Here is a 19,036-nt window from a genome sequence, read left to right as displayed (position 1 = left end):
CCTCCTCCTGAATCACAGGGCTGGACAGCAAGACCAAAGTGAAAGGATTGCTTATTACCATAAAGGGATCAAAGGGTCCCTCCTCCATCCGTCCTGGAATGTCACACACTAACCTATTAGTAACAGGGCCTTAAGGAGCAGAAAAAGGCTTTAAAAAAGTAATTCCATTATGGGAACTACAACTACAAATACAAGGTTTATTGTGCTCATGGGAATGCCATTCATATCCCTGCTTTGCATAACATAACATTCTGCAGTGAGAGATGTTAGTTTTTTTACTGGAAAAGCAGTTGTTCAATTGAAAAATGATTATAAAGACATCTAATTTAACTAGTTTAAACATCTGAGCAAATTCACTGTACAATACCATATGTATACAAAGTTATAGTCCTTTTTGGAGCTGTTTACTTGGCTAGCTGTGTCCAAGATGTGCTGTTGGTTTATCCCTCTGAAGCTGCTAAAGCTTATTTTTCTCCCTCACTTATAATGGGAAGGAAATGGATTTGAAAATGAGCAGGCCCTCTGTTTTGAGCATTTTCCTTGAAATGTTTCAAGCACACATTGCAGATGAATCCTTTCTGCATGCAAGTTGTGTCTCAGGGAGCTGAGAGGAAATAACCAGAGTGCGATACGATCCCAGAGAATTTGCTATAACATTTACAAGGCAAGTCTTTTCCCATCAGAAAGGAGCTTCCTGGGAAAGTAAAGTTGAAATGATATTGCTCGTGACCGTGAAAAGTTTCTGAGAGGGGAAATTAAAGGCGAATTCAGCTTTATGAACAGTCATGCCTATTAGTCATCTATCAGCACTGCTTCTTGTGAGTAAGTGAGAGTGACTGTGGCTCTGCTTTATCCTGTGCTTTGTTTTCACAGACAGCCTTTTTTCTTGCAGAAGATTCTTGTACAGAGGATGGTTCTGAATGTCAAGACTGACGTTTCCTCAGTGTGAACGCGGAGCTGCACACCGACTTTGCTCTGGTTCTCACCAGCCCAAGCTATGCCACATCCCAGGTGCCATGCATGAGCCACAGCCCATGGCTGAAGTAATGGGAGCCAGCCTGCAGTGTGCAATGTGATCAGGGCGGCACAGAGCAGCGATAGGTGAATTTAACACAGAGGGATGTGAGCAGAGCTCACCCTGCTCCAGACTGCACCAGCCCTCCTGCTCCCTTCCCACCGTTCCTCGAAAAACTCCCAGCCAAATACTGGCACGAACCGATCGTACTCAGTTCCTGGCATTTAGCGTGCTCACAGGCTGCAGAGATTCATAGAAAGCTCCTTGTTCTGGCCCTGGAATGAGCATACACGTTTCAGAGCCTTTTTTTCACACAGCTATGCTGCAGTCTCTTAAAAAATGCATGTGCAGGCAGATCGTTCTGCAAATCCTATGGCAACCGGCTGCACGGCGGCTGGCTGGCTGCATGACAATGTGCAATGATTGTGCACAGAGAAACACCACACTCACAGGGAGAAAACTTCCTAGAAATATTAGTATTCAGCACCCACTACCAAGATATCATAGCAATCCAGCAAGATCTGACTGCTTGGAATTGTTATTCATGTATAGTGGAATATGTATTTTTCTAAACAGCATTGTAAATTAATGCTAGCAAAATGTAATTTGTAATTTAAATGTAAATCAGAATTGACTAAGAATATAATTAAGCTCTGAAAGCCTCGGTGGTATTTGCTAACCAGACTGTTTTGTGGTGCTTTTTTCACCAAGATGTTAAAGTTCATTGTTCATCCTGAATACCTCGAAGTGTATTATCTGCACACGTGTGCAATAAATACGTAAATAATAATGATATCTTGGGTTATGTGCTGTTGAATTCTGGGTTGATACATATGACACATTTGATGTATTTCTGCCAAAATGAAGGCTGCTTTGCACAGAGGGTTGGTTAGATGACAGCTTGCTTTTCCCATGCACTTTTTCAGTTGGTTTTACATACGAAGGTACCTGGAGCCCAAAGCCTGCTGCCTGACACGCGGCTCCAGTTCTCTTTGACAAGCAGAACTGAAATTATTACTGACAGCTGAAATTAAGATTTTAATAATTACTCCAGCTCTTTTTTGCATAGACCCAGCAGGAGAACATCCTACAGTGTGTGGTGTGTCAGCCACTTACATCAATGTAAATGAAAGCTGAGGTTTTGCAACGCTGGAAGGATGTTCAGCAACTTTCAGCACACTGCAGCCAAGTGGGTTTTCTTTGTACAAATAGTATGTATAGCTTCAATGGGAAGCTTGCCCTTTATGAAGGTGAGGACATACGTACCTTAGCCGTACGCAGAGTGTAAATGGTGTTAAATAGTGCTTAAATGTAACAGAGAAGGAAATAGGGAACAAAATATTTCAAGAGAACTTGAAGGGAATTAAGATGGCTTCTCCCATCCCACATTCACCTACTGGTTTCACAACCAAAATGTTCCCTTCAGGTTTTGTAGCTGACCGCGTGCTCCCTTTGGCTTTACTTTCATTTGGTTGTTAGGGAAATGGTGCAGCCGTTACACACGGACAAGCCTCAATTCAGATCTCCTCTTGCTCTGCGTGAGGGAAACACAACCTCCACCACCTGGCCCTTGATGTGAAGAACACAGGACCTGCTACCAGCGGAATGCCATCTCCTTTAAAGAATAGTGAGAATAAGAAAGTCTGGTTAGGATATTCTGGTGCTGCAGGGGTGACAGGAGATTGGATGGCAGATGTGCAGCCACGGGGCCCTGGAGAAGGGGTCTCCAGCTTTGGCTCTGTTTCTTGTTCCTTGGGAAAGGTTGCGAGAGCAAAGTCCCTTCCATCACCTTGTGCCACTGAACATTTTCTGGCATCTGCTTGTCTTATCTCCCTCTCCAGAGCTGGTTCACTGGCTGGAAGATTGACTGCTTCTGTGCTTTGATCTGAAAATGTGGGGTTTTGAGCCTCAAACTTCAGTTTCTGGAGTTGCTTCAAGGAAAGCTTGGTTTAAACTCACCTGGGATTTCCTAAAGCCTTCCTCTAAACTCTGCATCATCTTGCAGGATGATGTATTAAAGGTGTATTGGCTGTATAAAAGGTGTATTGGCTGGGGGGTCTCTAGGCCAATCTGCTGCCCCAGGTGGACTGGCCACAACAGGTGGGGCAAGAGATAGAGCAAGGCAGCCACATCTTTCCCTAGCTCAGCTAGGAAACCTTCAAGATGGAAGATTTCCAAGGACAGACCTCTCTCTCTGGATACCCATCCCAGTTCTGCACTACCCTCCCGGTGATAGAGATTTTATTCTGTCCACTCCAAACTAGCAATCTGTCTCCTTGTCATACCAGCTACTGCTGTGCAGGTTTTAAGACTACTGACCTCTAAGATGAAGGTATCCTGGTGGGTATATGGACCACTTCTACTGCTGCAGTGGAAGAGGACACCTACCAAGGTAACTCAGCAGAGGCCATTGATCACATCACCATACATGCCTTGTCTTCATCAAATCTGCTGACTGGATATTTGTCACTGTCCCACCAGTTTTGACTCATTGCAGCACATCTGCTGTGGTTTAACCTGGCAGGTGGCAACATACCACACAGTTGTTTATTCACACCTCCCTTCCCAGTAAGATGGGGAGAGAATCAGGAAAAATGTAGAACTTGTGGGTTGAAGTATAACTACTTACTGAGATAGAGAAAAGGAAAATAATAGCCATTACTCTATATATGAATATATACAACAAGTGATGCACGAGCGATTGCTCACCAACCCCCAGTCAAAGCCCTGCTAGCCCCTCCAGGCAAGAGAGAGATGAATTCCCATCTCCTTCAAAACTCCTTCAGCATGATGTCACATGGTATGGAATATCCCTTTGGACAGTTTAAATCAGCTAATTCTGTTCCCTACCAGATCCTTGGGCCCTTCACTGCAAATGGTCTTGGCTCTGTACAACACTGCTTAGCAGCAACTGTAAACATCGGTGTGTTATCAACATTGTTTTTCTCCCAGAACCATCACACTCTGAAGAAAAAATTTCCATCCCAGATGAAACCAAGACAGCATCTTATTATTTCTAACAGGCTGTGATTTGGCGATCTTTTGCTTGACAGCTACAAAAAGTGCAGACAAATCTTCATCCAGGTTATAGGAGGATTGAAGAAGGGGGAGTGTGCTAGAATCCTAAGGTTGGTTTTCCTGCAAATTTGCAAGACATCTTTGCAGTAAACAGTACCAACTCTCTAAATCCTGTATTTAAAAAAAAAATGAACACACAAAATGTTACTGTTCATATGCAAAAATGGTTACATGCAAATTTGAAATAATTTACTGCCATAAAAATCTTATCTGCTTATCTTAAAACTAGTATATGTTTAGGTCTATGCACATTCAATTAACTCATTTTTCTGCTGAAGCTGCCATCCATCCTTTGCCACCAGTAGTCCTCTACCAGTCCATCTTTCAAGAGCGCAGCTCACTGCAGGGATCACTATTACTAACTGAAGAGTTAGTAGCTGGCAAGGGCAGAAAGAAATAATTTTTTCACTTCTATGAAATGTGTGATGAGAATTTTTCTTTTCCATTGAAGATTGTCACCATAATACATAGGAAAAATGTTGGGGAGGTAGGACGGATTGGACAAAAGGACTGGCATTACACACCAGAAGTCCCTATTCATTGCAGGGCAGTTGAACTAGAATACTTCTATGGGTCTCTTCCAGCTCAACAACTCTGTGATTCTATAAGCTGCCAAGTCAAAATCCACCTTTGGTGTATTCACTAAGCCATGTATTGCCAACAGTTAATGTAGACCTAAACCTGTTTCTTCAGTAAAGTATTTTAGTACTCTTCTCACCAGCTATACTTTTAAGTCAGAAAAACCTGCTGTGCTGTTTCAGATGAAGGCATTTGTTTCAGAAGCCTTCAGTGAGGGACAAATTTTAAGACGGAATGGTAAAAATATGTGAATGAGTGTTTTCAACAGAACTGACTTATGGAGCGTGAAGGCCTTTTTTAATTTCATATCCTATGTTCCAGAGGAAATGTTATAATCAGAAGGATTTTAAAAGTGAGTTGGGTTAATTCCCTATTTGAGAAAGGGGACTTTTATACAGTTATATCTCGTGGGGAAAAAAAAAGTAGAAGTGTTGCCATTTGGGATATTTAAAACTGGATGGGTCAGTACTACCAAAACACAATCTAGACAAGAATCCAGCACTGGAAGGAGAAAATCAGCATGCAGCCAGACAGTCTTTTCAGTCCTCATTTCTGTTCTGCCTATGTTTTTCCCAGTGGTCTATTTATCTGAGCACACCGACTCCTCTCAAGATAAACAGAAAGGATTAATCTTGACAAAGCAACTCTCTGTGAGGCTGGGAACCATGAAAAAGGAAGAGGGGAGTAATGCAATTATTTTTGTGCTTTATAAATAATTTGTAGCTGAAATAAGTAAAATTATACACAGCAGCATTCGCATATATTTTCCTCTCTAGCCCAAGGGAATTAAACTGCAAACACAGAGAAAGAGAAGCAGTAAAATTAGTTTCTAGTGAGTAGTAACTGGAAGAACATTGTGTTTTTGGACAAGAGGGAATGTGCTCAAGCTGAGCCAGGAGAGGTTCAGGTTGGGTATCAGGAAAAATTTCCTCTCAGAAAGAGTGGTGAGGCACTGACTCAGGCTGCACAGGGAGGTGGTGGGGTCACCGTCCCTGGAGGTACTCAAGAAACGTGGAGATGTGACACTGAGGGACGTGGTCTAGAGCAGACACGGGCATGAACTGATGTCTGCTCTAGATGATCTGAGTGACCTTTCCAACCTTACTGATTCTATGATTCTTCTTGTGTGCCTGCTCCTTCTCCCAGGACATGGCCCATTGGATGCACATGGCAGATGTCCTCCTGCATGGTCCTAGTGGCTTGCAGTGTGCTGGCAAATAGGAGAGGTTTGGATTTGTTAACTGGTTTTACCATGGGTAGTCATTTCCCTCCATTGGCCTGTTCAAGTTTGTGCACCACTTGGTGCAGAAATGAGGAGAAGGAAAGACACAAAGCTGAATGTACATTAAAAGCTTATGAATATGCAGCGTTTTGATACAGAAAATCATCCTCATTCCAGCAGGGCATTTTCACCCTCTTTATTACTGTGTGCACTTCTGAGGCCCTGTTTCTAATGAGGCGCTCCTTTGTGCTCCTCATGGGATCACAGCTCAGCTGAGGCTGGCAGGTTCATAGGTTCATAGGTTCATAAGGTTGGAAAGGACCTACAAGATCATCTAGTCCAACCATCCTCCTATCACTATCCCTACCCAACTACTAAATCAAATCCCTTAGCACCTCATCTAAACGCTTCTTGAACAGCGCTAGGGATGGTGCCTCAACCACCTCCCTAGGCAGGCCATCCCAGTGCCTGACCACTCTTTCAGAGAAAAAATGTTTCCTCAGGTCTAATCTAAATGTTCCCCGGTGCAACTTGTGGCCATTCCCTCTCGTCCTGTCATTATTTATCAGGGAGAAGAGGCCCACCCCCTCCTCACCACAACCCCCTTCAGGAAGTGGTAGAGTGCAATAAGGTCTCCTCTGAGCCTCCTCTTCTCCAGACTAAACAATCCCAGCTCCCTCAGCCGCTCCTCATAAGACTTGTGCTCCAGACCCCTCCCCAGTTTTGTTGCCCTACTCTGAACACGCTCCAGGGCCTCAATGTCCTTCTTGTAGTGAGGGGCCTAAAACTGAACACAGTACTCGAGGTGCGGCCGTACCAGAGCTGAGTACAGGGGGATGATCACCTCCCTGCTCCTGCTGGCTACACTATTTCTAATACAGGCCAGGATGCTGTTGGCCTTCTTGGCCACCTGGGCACACTGCCGGCTCATGTTGAGCCGAGCATCAACCAACACCCCCAGGTCCTTTTCCTCTCTACATTCTTCAAGCCATTCTGCCCCAAGCCTATAGCATTGCATGGGGTTATTGTGGCCAAAGTGCAGGACCCGGCACTTGGTCTTATTGAACCTCATCCCATTGAGCTCAGCCCAGCTGTTCAGCCTATCCAAATCCCTCTGAAGGGCCTCCCTACCCTCAGGCAGTTTGACACATCCTCCCAACTTTGTGTCATCTGCAAACTTACTGAGGGTACACTCAATCCCCTCGTCTAGGTCATCAATAAAGATATTAAACAAGATGGGCCCCAATACTGACCCTTGGGGAACACCACTCATAACAGGACGCCAGCTGGACTTAACTCCATTAACCACTACCCTCTGGGCACGGCCCTCCAGCCAGTTCTCCACCCAGAGAAGAGTGAACCTGTCCACACCACGGGCTGCCAGTTTCCTCAGGAGAATACTGTGGGAGACCGTGTCAAAGGCCTTGCTGAAGTCCAGGTAGACAACATCAACAGCCTTTCCCTCATCTACCAGTATGGTCACCCAGTCATAGAAGGAGATGAGGTTGGACAAGCATGACCTGCCCCTGGTGAACCCGTGCTGGCTGGGTCTGATCCCTTTATTGCCATGCACGTGTCGTGTGATCTCCCTCAAGATCATCTTTTCCATAACTTTCCCTGATACCGAGGTCAGGCTGACAGGCCTGTAGTTCCCCGGGTCTTCCTTACGGCCTTTCTTGTAGATGGGAGTCACATCGGCAAGCCTCCAATCTTGTGGGACCTCTCCAGATAACCAGGAATGCTGATAGAAAAAAAAAATGGAAGGGCCCTCTGGGTCCACTGTGCACAGCCTTGCTCCAGCAGGGACACCCAGAGCAGGGTGCCCAGCATCACATCCAGTGACTTCTGGGCCTCAGTCACCATTCAGACGTATTCTGAGTTCTCCAGCACCTAGCTACTTACTTACTCAAATGAGCTCCCATTGGACATTGCTGGGGAAGAAGATATGGCACAGGGGGAAGCAGTGCTATGTGAGAGAGCCCCATTTGGCTGGACACAACCTTTTGTCAATGGGAAACTGCCTGAGGGAAAAATCAGGTATAACCAAGGTAAAATGCATTACAGTGTGGGTTATATACAATTTTCAATCTGTACCAATGTCACAATATCATCAGATACCAGGTTTATAATAGCCTGGTAGGTGACAATACACGTTTACCTTCATGGTCATAAATAAATTACTAAAAAGTATTTATAACATTAACATATTTTACAATGCATAAACATTCACAAATAATTCACAAATCCTAAAGATAATAATTCACAAATCCTAAAGATAAAATATCACAGCAATTAAAAATGAGTTAATCCTTTATACACAAGGAGCAAATTTTTTCACATAGGGTAAAGAATGCTGAGCTGCTGCAAAGATGGTTACTGTTGGTTCAGCTTCAGCTCTAAGAAGTGGTGGAAAAAGAAGGGAAGGTGAAACTATTCAGAGGAACTGTTGTACCCTGGGATGCTGCTGTGCTGGGGCAGTTGGCTGTACAATGGGGTGTGCATGCTTGCCCTACATCCAGTGCCATTTTCATCTGTTTGGTCCTGTGGCTGGAGCTTCTGTGGCCACACAGACAGATGGAGAAACCAGTTCAGCTGAAAGCTGAAGCTTACTGGTTTAGGCCAAAGCCTGCTGTGCTATTGGCAGCTGTGGCCACTGTAGTTAGGAAGCCAAGGAACTAATGGAAATACTAAATTCCAAATTATGCTTTTTGTTAGAAGTTTGCAGAGGGATATCTGATAACTTCACAGGGAATCAGTAGGGTCTTGAGAAAGGTACTTAAATGGAATATAATACTGAGATGGAGAAAGAGCTATGTTTAGAAAAACACACCAGTCAGGTTCCCTTGGGACATTCCTTGTTTCTTTTTCCTTTCCAATTGCCAAATATCAAATGCTACATAATCCCATAATATATGCAGTGTGCAATAATACACATCAATAATAAGCAATGTGTACAGTTCTTGACATCTTCACTAATTAATCTGTCTCAGCTCCCCTGTGGACTAAGCATGGTTACTCTTCGAGAAGCTGAAAGGATAAAAGAGCTACTGCAGGGTGGGAATGGCAGAAGGCTGAGAGCTCCAGCCCCATGCCTTCCTTCTCATGGCCTTACACACCACAGACTACCACACAGGGGTAAGAGTTAAACAAAGTGTGAAGTTTTTTATTTGACCTTTCTTTGGAACAACAAGATGTTATTCATAATTTTGTCCTCTGGGAGCAAGGTGACCCTAAAGTCAAATAAAAGACCCTAAAGTGAAAACAAAGCCATTCCCCTGCTCTATGCTATAATAATATTGCACAAATGAATTAGGATATGAACCACCAGTGTTCACATCCCACCCCAAAGTCTGGAGTTTTGCTCTGGATGGGGTGCTCTGGTTTGTGCCCAGTGTTAGAGGTCTGAGCCTGTTCCCAGTGCTGGCCAAGGGGTGGCTCTGCACCTTCTCTCCTGCTGGGAGCATCTCCATGTGTCTTCAGATGTCTATCAGTTGTGCTTGATGACAAATGTTTGTTTGGTGCTCTAGGTCAAAACTTTCTGGTTGATGTAGGCAGGCAAATTCAAGATTCTATGGATGCCATTTGTACTTCTGATTTGGTGCATCAAAGGATTTAATACCATCATAATTGGAGCAGCATAACTGGAATTTACAAACTGAATGGTTTTATCAAAACTTTCCCTTCATATTTATATTTGTAATAAAACCACCTGCCACGGAACTGCTGTATAATTGTCACAACCTGGACTACCTAGCAGGCCTAGCAGCAGAGCTGCAGCTCCATACTGGGAGCTCCATGCTGCCAAACTAACCCACGTGCTCTGACCAGCTTTCATTTTCTGGATGATTTTCAAGGGTACTTGAAGGGACTGAAGAGTGCTCCATTCCTTCAGATAATAAGCCAAAGTATGTGTAACAGAGGCAGAATTAACAAGTGAGTAATGCATGCTCCTTTTTCCGTGATGGAGGAGGACCTGCTCTGTCTGAGGGCAGAAGGTTCTTACTACTGCTAATGATGCCAAATCCATCCATCATGGTCACCTCCTTCCCTCTGGGGAGCAATGCAGAGAGGGCAATGAAGCTGGAGATAAGCACTGTGAGGCCCCCAGCTGAGCAAAACACAGAAAAAACAGAATTTCAGCCTTGCTGAATTCAGCAGGTTTGCACAAGGCCTCATACACTCAGCATCAGCAAAATGCTACTGTATTAAGATAACCAGGCCTAAGGGGAAAAAATATACAAAGTTCTTTCCCTTATTATATGAGTACATTTAACTGATTACATGTGCAATCCCCCAGTGCCCTTTGGCTCTTCCTGTGCTCTCGTGCCCAGCCAGCTGCGTCATGGCTCTGGGGATCCAACAGTGGTGGGCCTCGTTTCATGTGAGGTGGGCTGAGCTGACTGAGCTCTGCTCCAATAACACAGCTTCTGCACAAGGTTTTATCATCAGCTTTTTATTAATTCCTGCTGTTTCAAATAACGAGGCTTCTCATTTTCTAGCCCAAATGTTGAATATCTGATGGACAACCAGTGTTTTTCTTAACTATAGCCCACCAAATCTATCCCCAGGGTTTTGTTGCCCCAGGCAGCAGATGAATCCCAGGAATTAGCTTAATCTGTTACCTTTGGTTTCGTTTTCCCCAGAACGTTTGTAGAAAAGACAAATAAGGACAAAGCAATGTGGCGATAAAACCAACACACAAGCAAAACTAAAAATAACCCAACAAAACGTTCTCTCTGGGCAGTATAAATATTCCTTTCAGGTTAAAAATATTTCTTGGAGGATATAGAACCCTTAAAAAACATAATAGATTCCAGACAATGACACTTCCTCCCAGCCAGCCCAGGAGCGGGTGTTTGCCAGTAAAGGATGTGCTCTGCTCTACTGAGGAAGCGGCAGTGGCCACCTCACCATGGAGACTCCAGTCCTGGATATAAAAAGATTGACTATCTCCTGGCAAATGTCCTTACATGGGGAGTAACAGCAGCAACAACAGCAAAGAGGGGCTGGCATTGGTGTCTTCTGTTTGAAATTAGCAGAGGAAACTGTGCACGTTTCTCTTTCTTCTCTAAATGCACTTCTTTTCCATTGGACACAGCCAAGATTGGTCTTCCCTTCTGTTAAGTTCTGCCATGCCTCTGGATAATTCAGAGATAAATTGCATGGGCTGAGGTGTCCATAATCTGCAGCGAGGGGCAGGCAGTGCTTAGGGAGAAGAACTGGAGTGCCAGGTGTCATTGCTGTAGGTGTCCATGCTCATTGCAGGGAAGTTGCACTAGCTGGCCTGTAGGTGTCCCTTCCAGCTCAAACAATTCTGCGTTTCTATGATTAACCAGAAGGGAACATCACTGCTGTTTGCTTTATTTTTCAGAAAACACAGAAGAAAGGATACCTTTTTTTTTCTGTAATAAAATAAAAAATAATAAAAATACACAGAGGGAATAATTTAGAAGCATTTGGGAGTGTTTAAAATAATTTGGAAAGTCCTTTAGGCTAATTTCACAAACCACAACAGAGCCATAGCGGGTAGGAACACACTTGCATCTCATTTACTTCTCGCCATCTTTGAGCACCATGTTTGTCAGTGAGATCTCTCCCTGCAGCCTGCTCTGCATAACATGGCAGCCACGCAGTGCCTGCCCTACCAGCCCTCCCCACCCGTGGGTCTCACTGACCTGAGCTGGCATCATCACACAGCCCAGGCATTCAGCTGGGTGTGCTTCAAAGTCAGCTTAGTGTCAGCACCTTCATTGGTGTATATGGAAATGAGTCCAATTTCCACCCCACGTTTTTCTTTTTGTCTCAGATTCTCCTGCTCATCCTGGCACTGATTTTCACAAAACTCACTGGCTTGGACGCCCTAGTGACCAAAACTGGCTGCTGAGTTGCACTTGATAATCACAAGGTCACAGGGCTGCTGAAGCTGGCAGGGACCTCTGGGTGCACCAGGCCCAGCCCTGCTCCAGCAGGGACACCCAGAGCAGGGTGCCCAGCACTGTGTCCAGGGGCTGCTGGAGAGCTCCAAGGAGGAGACCCCACAGCTCTGGGCAGCCTGTGCTCCATCACCTGCGCTGCACAGAAGTGCTCCTGGTGCCCAGAGGGAACCTCCTGTGCACCAGTTTGTGCCCACTGCTTCTTGTCCTGGCACTGGGCACCACAGACAGAGCCTGGCTCTGTCCTCTGTGCACTGTCTGCTCATGCATCTTTGGACACGGATGGGATCCCCCAGAGCCTCCCCTTCTCCAGGCTGGGCAGTTCCAGCTTTCTCAGCCTCTTCTCATAGGAATGGTGCTCCATCCCCCTGATCCCTGTGGGTCCCTTCCAACTCAGGATATCCTGTTCTTCCCCTGCTCTCCTTGCCATTGCCCCCAGCTCGGAATACTTCTGGTGACTCTGGCTGCTTCGAGTAACTTCTGCAACAGCAGCACTTGCCCAGCTGTGCGTCCTGGAGTACTGAGCACCTCCAGAGGGAGTATTTGCCCCATCTTAGAGCTGCCACCCAAAGCAAACCTCCGCTCTCAGCTCGGCTTTGAGTAGTTAATAACAAACAAAATGAAACCTGCTTTAGCTTACAGTTGCCACAAGAGTGATACAGCAGTCTGTACATGTCCTTCATACTGGTGATCTGCTGTTAATTTTCTAATGATTTTTTACTATTCTAATCCCATCAAACATTACCCCTAGCTTCCTGTTTCAGATGGAACTGTGTTCCTGGTGTTTTGTGATTTACAGGACTAAATTTGTCACATTTGTTATATGACATTTTGCAGCTTGATCTTCAGTAGAAGTTCTGTTGATTTTGTTCCTTTATTTCTCTGTCATAGCATCACAGAATCATAGGGGTTGGAAGGGACCTCAAGAGATCATCGAGTCCAACCCCCCTGGCAAAGCAGGTTCCCTACACCAGGTGTATTCATTTGTGTGTGTTCATTTGAAGGGAGAAGAAAGATGAAATCCAGCCTGAATCCTTCTGCACCCCGAGCTTTTATTTCTGAAGCAGAAGAAGGCAAATGAGCCAGACTTTTGCAGTTCTCTTCTTAGCAAGCAATCTTAACTGAGGGAGTGGTGGGAGCATTCACTTTCTGAAGAAGAGGAAGTTGGATGTAATACGGGAGGTCATCCTTTGCTTTCCAATAGCTAGGATCCAACAGAACATCAGCAACAAAACAGCAGAAACCAAGCTTTTGTATGTTCTTCCAGAGTCATGTGGAACTTTTAATATGCTCTTTAATGTAGTAGAGAAAATACAATGGCATGGATGGCCAGAGAAGGGCAGTGGTGCCTCATCCCCAGCGGTGTGTAAGACTGGGTTGAGTGGGCCCTGGGCAGGCTGAGCTGGTGGGGTAACCAGCCAACGGCAAGGGTTGGGTGGGTGGGCTGCGAGGCCCCTTCTGACCAGATCATCCTGTGATTCTATCATTCTGTCTGGGAGATGCAGTGATCTGCAGTCAGCACCAGGGGACCTGTGCAAGGCAGTGTCACATCATTTGTAAGAGCCCTCTGACTCCTGGAGAAAAATGCATTAAAATATCAGTGGGGTGTTGCTACAGACAAAACAGCAGCCCTTCTCCCCTTCCTATTCCTGCAATCTGCACATCCACAGATTTCCCTAGGTATCACAAGAAATCATAGGTCTTCCTTATGGTTTCCAATTTTGTATTATCATCTAACAGGAAAAGATATAAGGGGCTCTGAACACCTGATGGATCTGTAGTGTCCCTATTTGTTGCAGGGGAGTTGGACTTGATGGCCTTTTAGGGTCCTTCCCAACTCAAACAGTTCTCTGATTCTGTGATATCCTTCTTCAGATGCAGGTGGCTGTAGCAGGTTTGTTCAGAAGTACCAACTACAGGAATGTTCTACAGGCATTGTTACAGAACTTCTGAGGCTTCTTCAACTGTTTTTTAAAGAGTTCCTGCAGAAAGACACTTCCAGACAACTGGAAAAAACATCATGATGTTGTAACTGGATGTCAGAACACGGATCAAAGCCTCAGCTTTGCCTCCATGGCTGCTATCATGTCTCTTAACTCCAATGGAAGCAGCACAGCCGTCCCTTCAGCGGGGCCAGGAGCTACATACCTCAGGATAAGTACTTAATTAACTGACATTTGTACAGAAGCAGCTTCTGATAATGTTGACATTGTTTTAAATCCCGTTCTGATGACTTAGAAAATAGAAATCCCCAAAGATTTGGACACTTGTCCAGTAGGTGCACAACATGAGTAAGTAATAACATACTCTCCCATCTGTGGTGCCCGTGTCCTGACCACTGCTCTCCACCCGTGCTGCACGCTCCTATTTCAGAACAAAGTGAATACACTGGCATAAGCCTTTAAGTGTGTTTCCACTGACTCCCATACTCAAATTAAACATGCAAATGAGAACATTAAAAGGAATGACTTATTCATGTTCTTAGGCAAAGCATACATATTAAATCAATGCATGTGTCTCAAAGAAGGCATTAAATGCTGACTCTTGGAAAGCATTGTGTAGGAAACTGTACTACAAACTGTTCACTTAATATTTTTTATTGTTTAATATGAAACTTGGGAAGGCAGAGGGTATTGATTCTATGATCTTAAATATTTGACAACTTATACTAACTTACAGCAACTTCCCCTTTTCTGAATCTATGTTTAACGAAGCAAATAGCATTTAAAGCAGACATTAAAGGTGTAAGTTTCATCCCTTTAACATTTTAGGAGTACCTGTCACGCTAACAACTGGACAAGGGAGCAGCTCCTTCAGTTCAGCACATAAGGCAGCAAGTTGTGGCTGCTGTAAAGCGGTGGCATGGGACTGCATTTACAGAGCTTCAAAAGTGCAGAAGAAAATGCATTTATAAGGCTGACAGTTTAGAGATTGGTTTTGTGTCTTTTTTTTTCTGAATCCTGTTTTTATTTTTTCACAGCTGTGCTGAAAATTGTTTGCAGATGCTCTTTAAGATCTCCTTATTCCAGAAGGGAAGGCAGGAAAAACCATCAGGCAGTAGTGTTTTCTGGGCAGTGAGGCTCTGGCACAGCTGCCCAGAGAGCTGTGGTGCCCCATCCCCGCAGGCACTCAAGGCCGGGTTGGGTGGGCCCTGGGCAGCCTGAGCTGGTGGGGGACAGCCAGCCCACGGCAGGGGTTGGGTGGGTGGGCTGTGAGGTCTCTTTCTACCCAACTATCCTGTGATCCTATGCTTCCATCTCGGGGCTGTAGTGTTCTGTAGTTAGTGTCTCCATGTTCCTATCAAGGAAAGGAAGAAAGCATGTCACGCTAACAAAGCCAACAACTAGCTCAAAGGCAGAGCTAGGAAGAATGGTTTCTGCCCATTAAGCTGTTGGAAAGCTTTTGCAGGGGAAAATTGTCTTCAGCAGTTGAACTGCATTTGTGTATGGAGTGCAAAACTGCTGGGGTTAAGACTGGAAGAGATTCAAGTGACCTCGCCCCAGGTTAAACATCAGGAAAGCAAAATACAAGAAGTGGGAAAAAGAAATAAACAGCATAACAAAGAGAGGAATCTGGAAAACAAGGAGAAAACACAAGGCTGTGGCACTAGTGGGCATGGTGGTGATGGGTTGATGGTTGGAGTAGATGATCTTAGAAGTCTTTTCAAACCTTAATGCTTCTATGATTTTATAGGCAACCAGGAAAGCACGAGGCAGTGAGATTACTGTACTCATTTGGGAGATGAGTGATGTCAGGTTCCTGGAGCACGGACACTGTATGAGTCTTTGCAGTGGGGTGTTGGAGCCAAAAGTGTTGATGTGGGTATACAGGGTTCGACAGGCAGCTGGTGGCATGGTCTCTCCAGTGTACAGGCTCTGGAAGGAAGGCACACTGAAATAATGCTAGGCAGGTCATGGGACCAATGAGAGACCTCTTATTCCTACACACAGCTCAGAGAAAAAACACTATCAGTAATGAAGCTGAGTGTACAATTGGTGCGAGAGCACACATGTCACTAGGTCTGAACCACTGACAGAATTTTCTATCAAGATATGTACTGACTTGGCTGGAGGTAGTGTTAATTTAGACACAGTGAGGGTGTTATGGAAGAGGTGGCTGCAGAAAATAGAGCCTTGATCAATCAGAGCCTTGATCAAGCAGATCATAGTGGATTTTGATTAAACTGAATGGTATTATAAACACATCCATGCTGTGTGTTCTTCTTGTTTTTCATGTTTGGCTTTTTAAAATTTCAAAGCATCAAATCCAACTGAACTGATGAAGCTGGGGATTTGGTTGCAGAGGAGATTATGTCAAAGACATAAAGATGTATTTCAAGTTTGCATTTGAGAATGGAGAAAAAGCTCATGGAGAGGAACTCCAGACCTAGCTGATGACAATCGACCTTGAGAAGGATATGAGAAGTAAGCATAGTGACCTGGAATGGAAAAAACGGGGCTGATTAACGTGGAAAATTACATCTTGCAGGTCAGAAAGTGTGGGGAGAAAGTGAGAACTGCCAAAAGCTGAGCTGTGTTAGACCTAGCAAAGGAAATTAAAAACACATTGTAAAATGTTCTTTAGCCATATAAAATAAATAGAGGAAAAAAAAGAAGAATTTGAGGCTGCTCGGCAGGTTGGGTGAGGATTAAAGATAACCTAGGCATGGGCCAAAAACTAAATGAAAACTCTGCTTTGGTTTTCAATATGTGTGATGACACATGGGGCAAAGACAGCATGGCTCATGGAACATGTGAGCATCTGAAGCAGAAGCAGATATCAAAGAGCTTTTCAAATGGAGAGGACATCCTCTATCCAAACTCTCAAAGAACCAGCACTCAAACTGGCCTGGTTCATGTAGTTCACATAGTAGGAACACACAACAGAAGAACAAGAGTAGTTTCTGTATTTTAGAAAGTGTGAAAATTCTGATCTAGCTAAACACCACTGGTTTGATTTCAGCTGTCAGCAGAGGCAGACAAAAAGCATCACAGTGTGAACAAAGATAGGTCACATAGCACTAACCCAGTATCTTTCTCTGATAAGCTTTATTGATTCTTAGAGGGAAAATACCCTAACTTTTTTTCTTATTTCCATTAAAACATTTCACATTATGTTACTTTGGAAACTGTTAATTAAATGAGGATATATCCATGATGGGTGAAGAAATGGATAAATGGAAATGGATGATAAATAATTAATGGTGTAGAAAAAGGCTATTCAGGCAGCTATGGAAGAGCTGATTTTGGAAGCAACTTAACTATTTTTATTAGTGAGCTTAACATAGAAGTATGCCCATATTCATGGCATTTGCCACTGATAAAGACAGAAAAATCAGAGTACACTTCAGAAAACCTGAGGAACTTCAAGGACCTCAAGGAGAAGAAAAGGATGGACTTCATAGAGTGGCTTGGGTTGGAAGGGACCCCAAGGATCATCAAGTTCCAACCCTCTGCCACAGCAGGATCTGAAGGGACCTTCAGATCTGATACTAGACCAGGTAGCCCAGGGCCCCATTCAGTGTCATCAAATTCATGTCTTGAACACCTCCAGGGACAGAGCACTCACAGCCTCTCTGGGCAGCCTGTTCCAGCACACCACTGCTGTCTCTGTAAAGAACTTCCTCCTGATTCTCAATCTAAACCTTCCCTCCTTTAGCTTAAAACCATTCCCCCTTGTCCTATCACTGTCAAGCCTTGTAAAAACTTGATTACCCTCCTTTTTATAATCCCCTTTAAATACTGGAAGGCCACCAAAGGTCTCCTCACAGCCTTCTCCAGGCCGAACAAGCCCAACTCCCTCAGCCTGTCTCTGCAGGGAAGGTGCTCCGGCCCTCTGATCATCTTCACGGCTTTCCCCTGGACCCTTTCCAACAGCTCCACATCTTTCCCGTATTAGGTGCCCCAGACCTGGACACAGTACTCCAGATAGGGCCTCACGAGAGCAGAGTAGAGGGGTACAATCACCTCCCTGCCTCTGCTGGTCACCCCTCTTCTGATGGAGCTCAGGATACCGTTGACTTGTAGGATATAGTCATGTATATTAAAAAAATTGGCTTTCCTATGAGCATGGAATTAATCTGTTGACAGACAAAAGACCTGATAAGTCTGGAACACTTGTACCTTTAAGGCAGGCACCTTTGGTGAAGGAAAAGGCAATTCTGGTGTTTGCAACCTTTGGCTTCCTAAGAGGACAAAGAGGACACTGTGACTTCCCATTTTAACAGAGACAAATGACCTGTGTAAGAGACTTAAACTTCTCTAAATGTTAAATGCCTCACTTAGGTTAGTGAGAAATAGGTGGCATGAAGGCCCAGCTTTACAGCCCACTTTGTCCTGTGGTACAGCTGACTTCTGCTTGAAGCATGGCTATGGAAGTCAGACACCGCAAGTTTCAATTATTTCGGAAAGGATGGGGTGTCTCAACTCTGCCTTTGAATACTTTTGCAGCCTGCCTTTTGAAACTGCTGCTTGTGGTGAGCTCAGCTACGAAGTGCTGCTGTGAGCAGAGGCCTTCCTACAGCGATGCTCACCAGGTTTCCCTGCTCTGATTCACAGCGGGAATAGCTGCCTCGTGCTCTGCAGACACTTGCAGCTGCATCACCAGAGGACACATCGTTGGGGGTTGTGTTTTTGTGCAATTTGTGAGCCTACTGGATTGATAGATGGCAAAGCCTGAGGTGCTGCTCTCAGCTGGAAGTCCTCAGTCAGGCACACAATGCAGATATTGTCCCGGGTGCCCCAGGGATGTGTCTCTGGAGGTATCGTCCAGATTATGGCTTGCAAAAATGCAAGGTGCCAATGTGAAATTCCAGCCAAATGCTATTTCTCCTCTTGATTTTGGTTTATTTTTTCTGCTCTGTGCCTTGCAGTGCTGCATTTCTCACCCAGACCGTTGCTAGGAGACACGATGTGCTTCAGCAGCATCACCTGGCTGCTGGGTGGGGTGCTTGCATCTCCCATGCTCGGTCAGAAAGCTGTGTTCCCTTGTGCCTGCAGTGACTATGGGGAGGCATCCATTTGCCTGTGCAGGTGAGCACACACTGCATGCTGTGCAGGTCTTCACACCCAAGTACAGAAGCAGTTATTCCCTGTCTGTTGGGTTTGCTTCTGCTGGCAGGCAGGTTGGAAATTGCTCCAGAGTATGGAAGGAAGCTTTCTCGGGGGATTTCTTGGAGAGAAGCAATCAATCTAGGGAAAGAAGATCAAA

This window comes from Cyrtonyx montezumae, unplaced genomic scaffold (assembly GCF_038088225.1).
Source record: "Cyrtonyx montezumae isolate F1298 unplaced genomic scaffold, pur_monq_1.0 scaffold_13, whole genome shotgun sequence".
Classification (NCBI taxonomy): domain Eukaryota; kingdom Metazoa; phylum Chordata; class Aves; order Galliformes; family Odontophoridae; genus Cyrtonyx; species Cyrtonyx montezumae.
The sequence above is the reverse complement of the archived record's forward strand: the minus strand, read 5'-3'. Positions refer to the sequence as shown.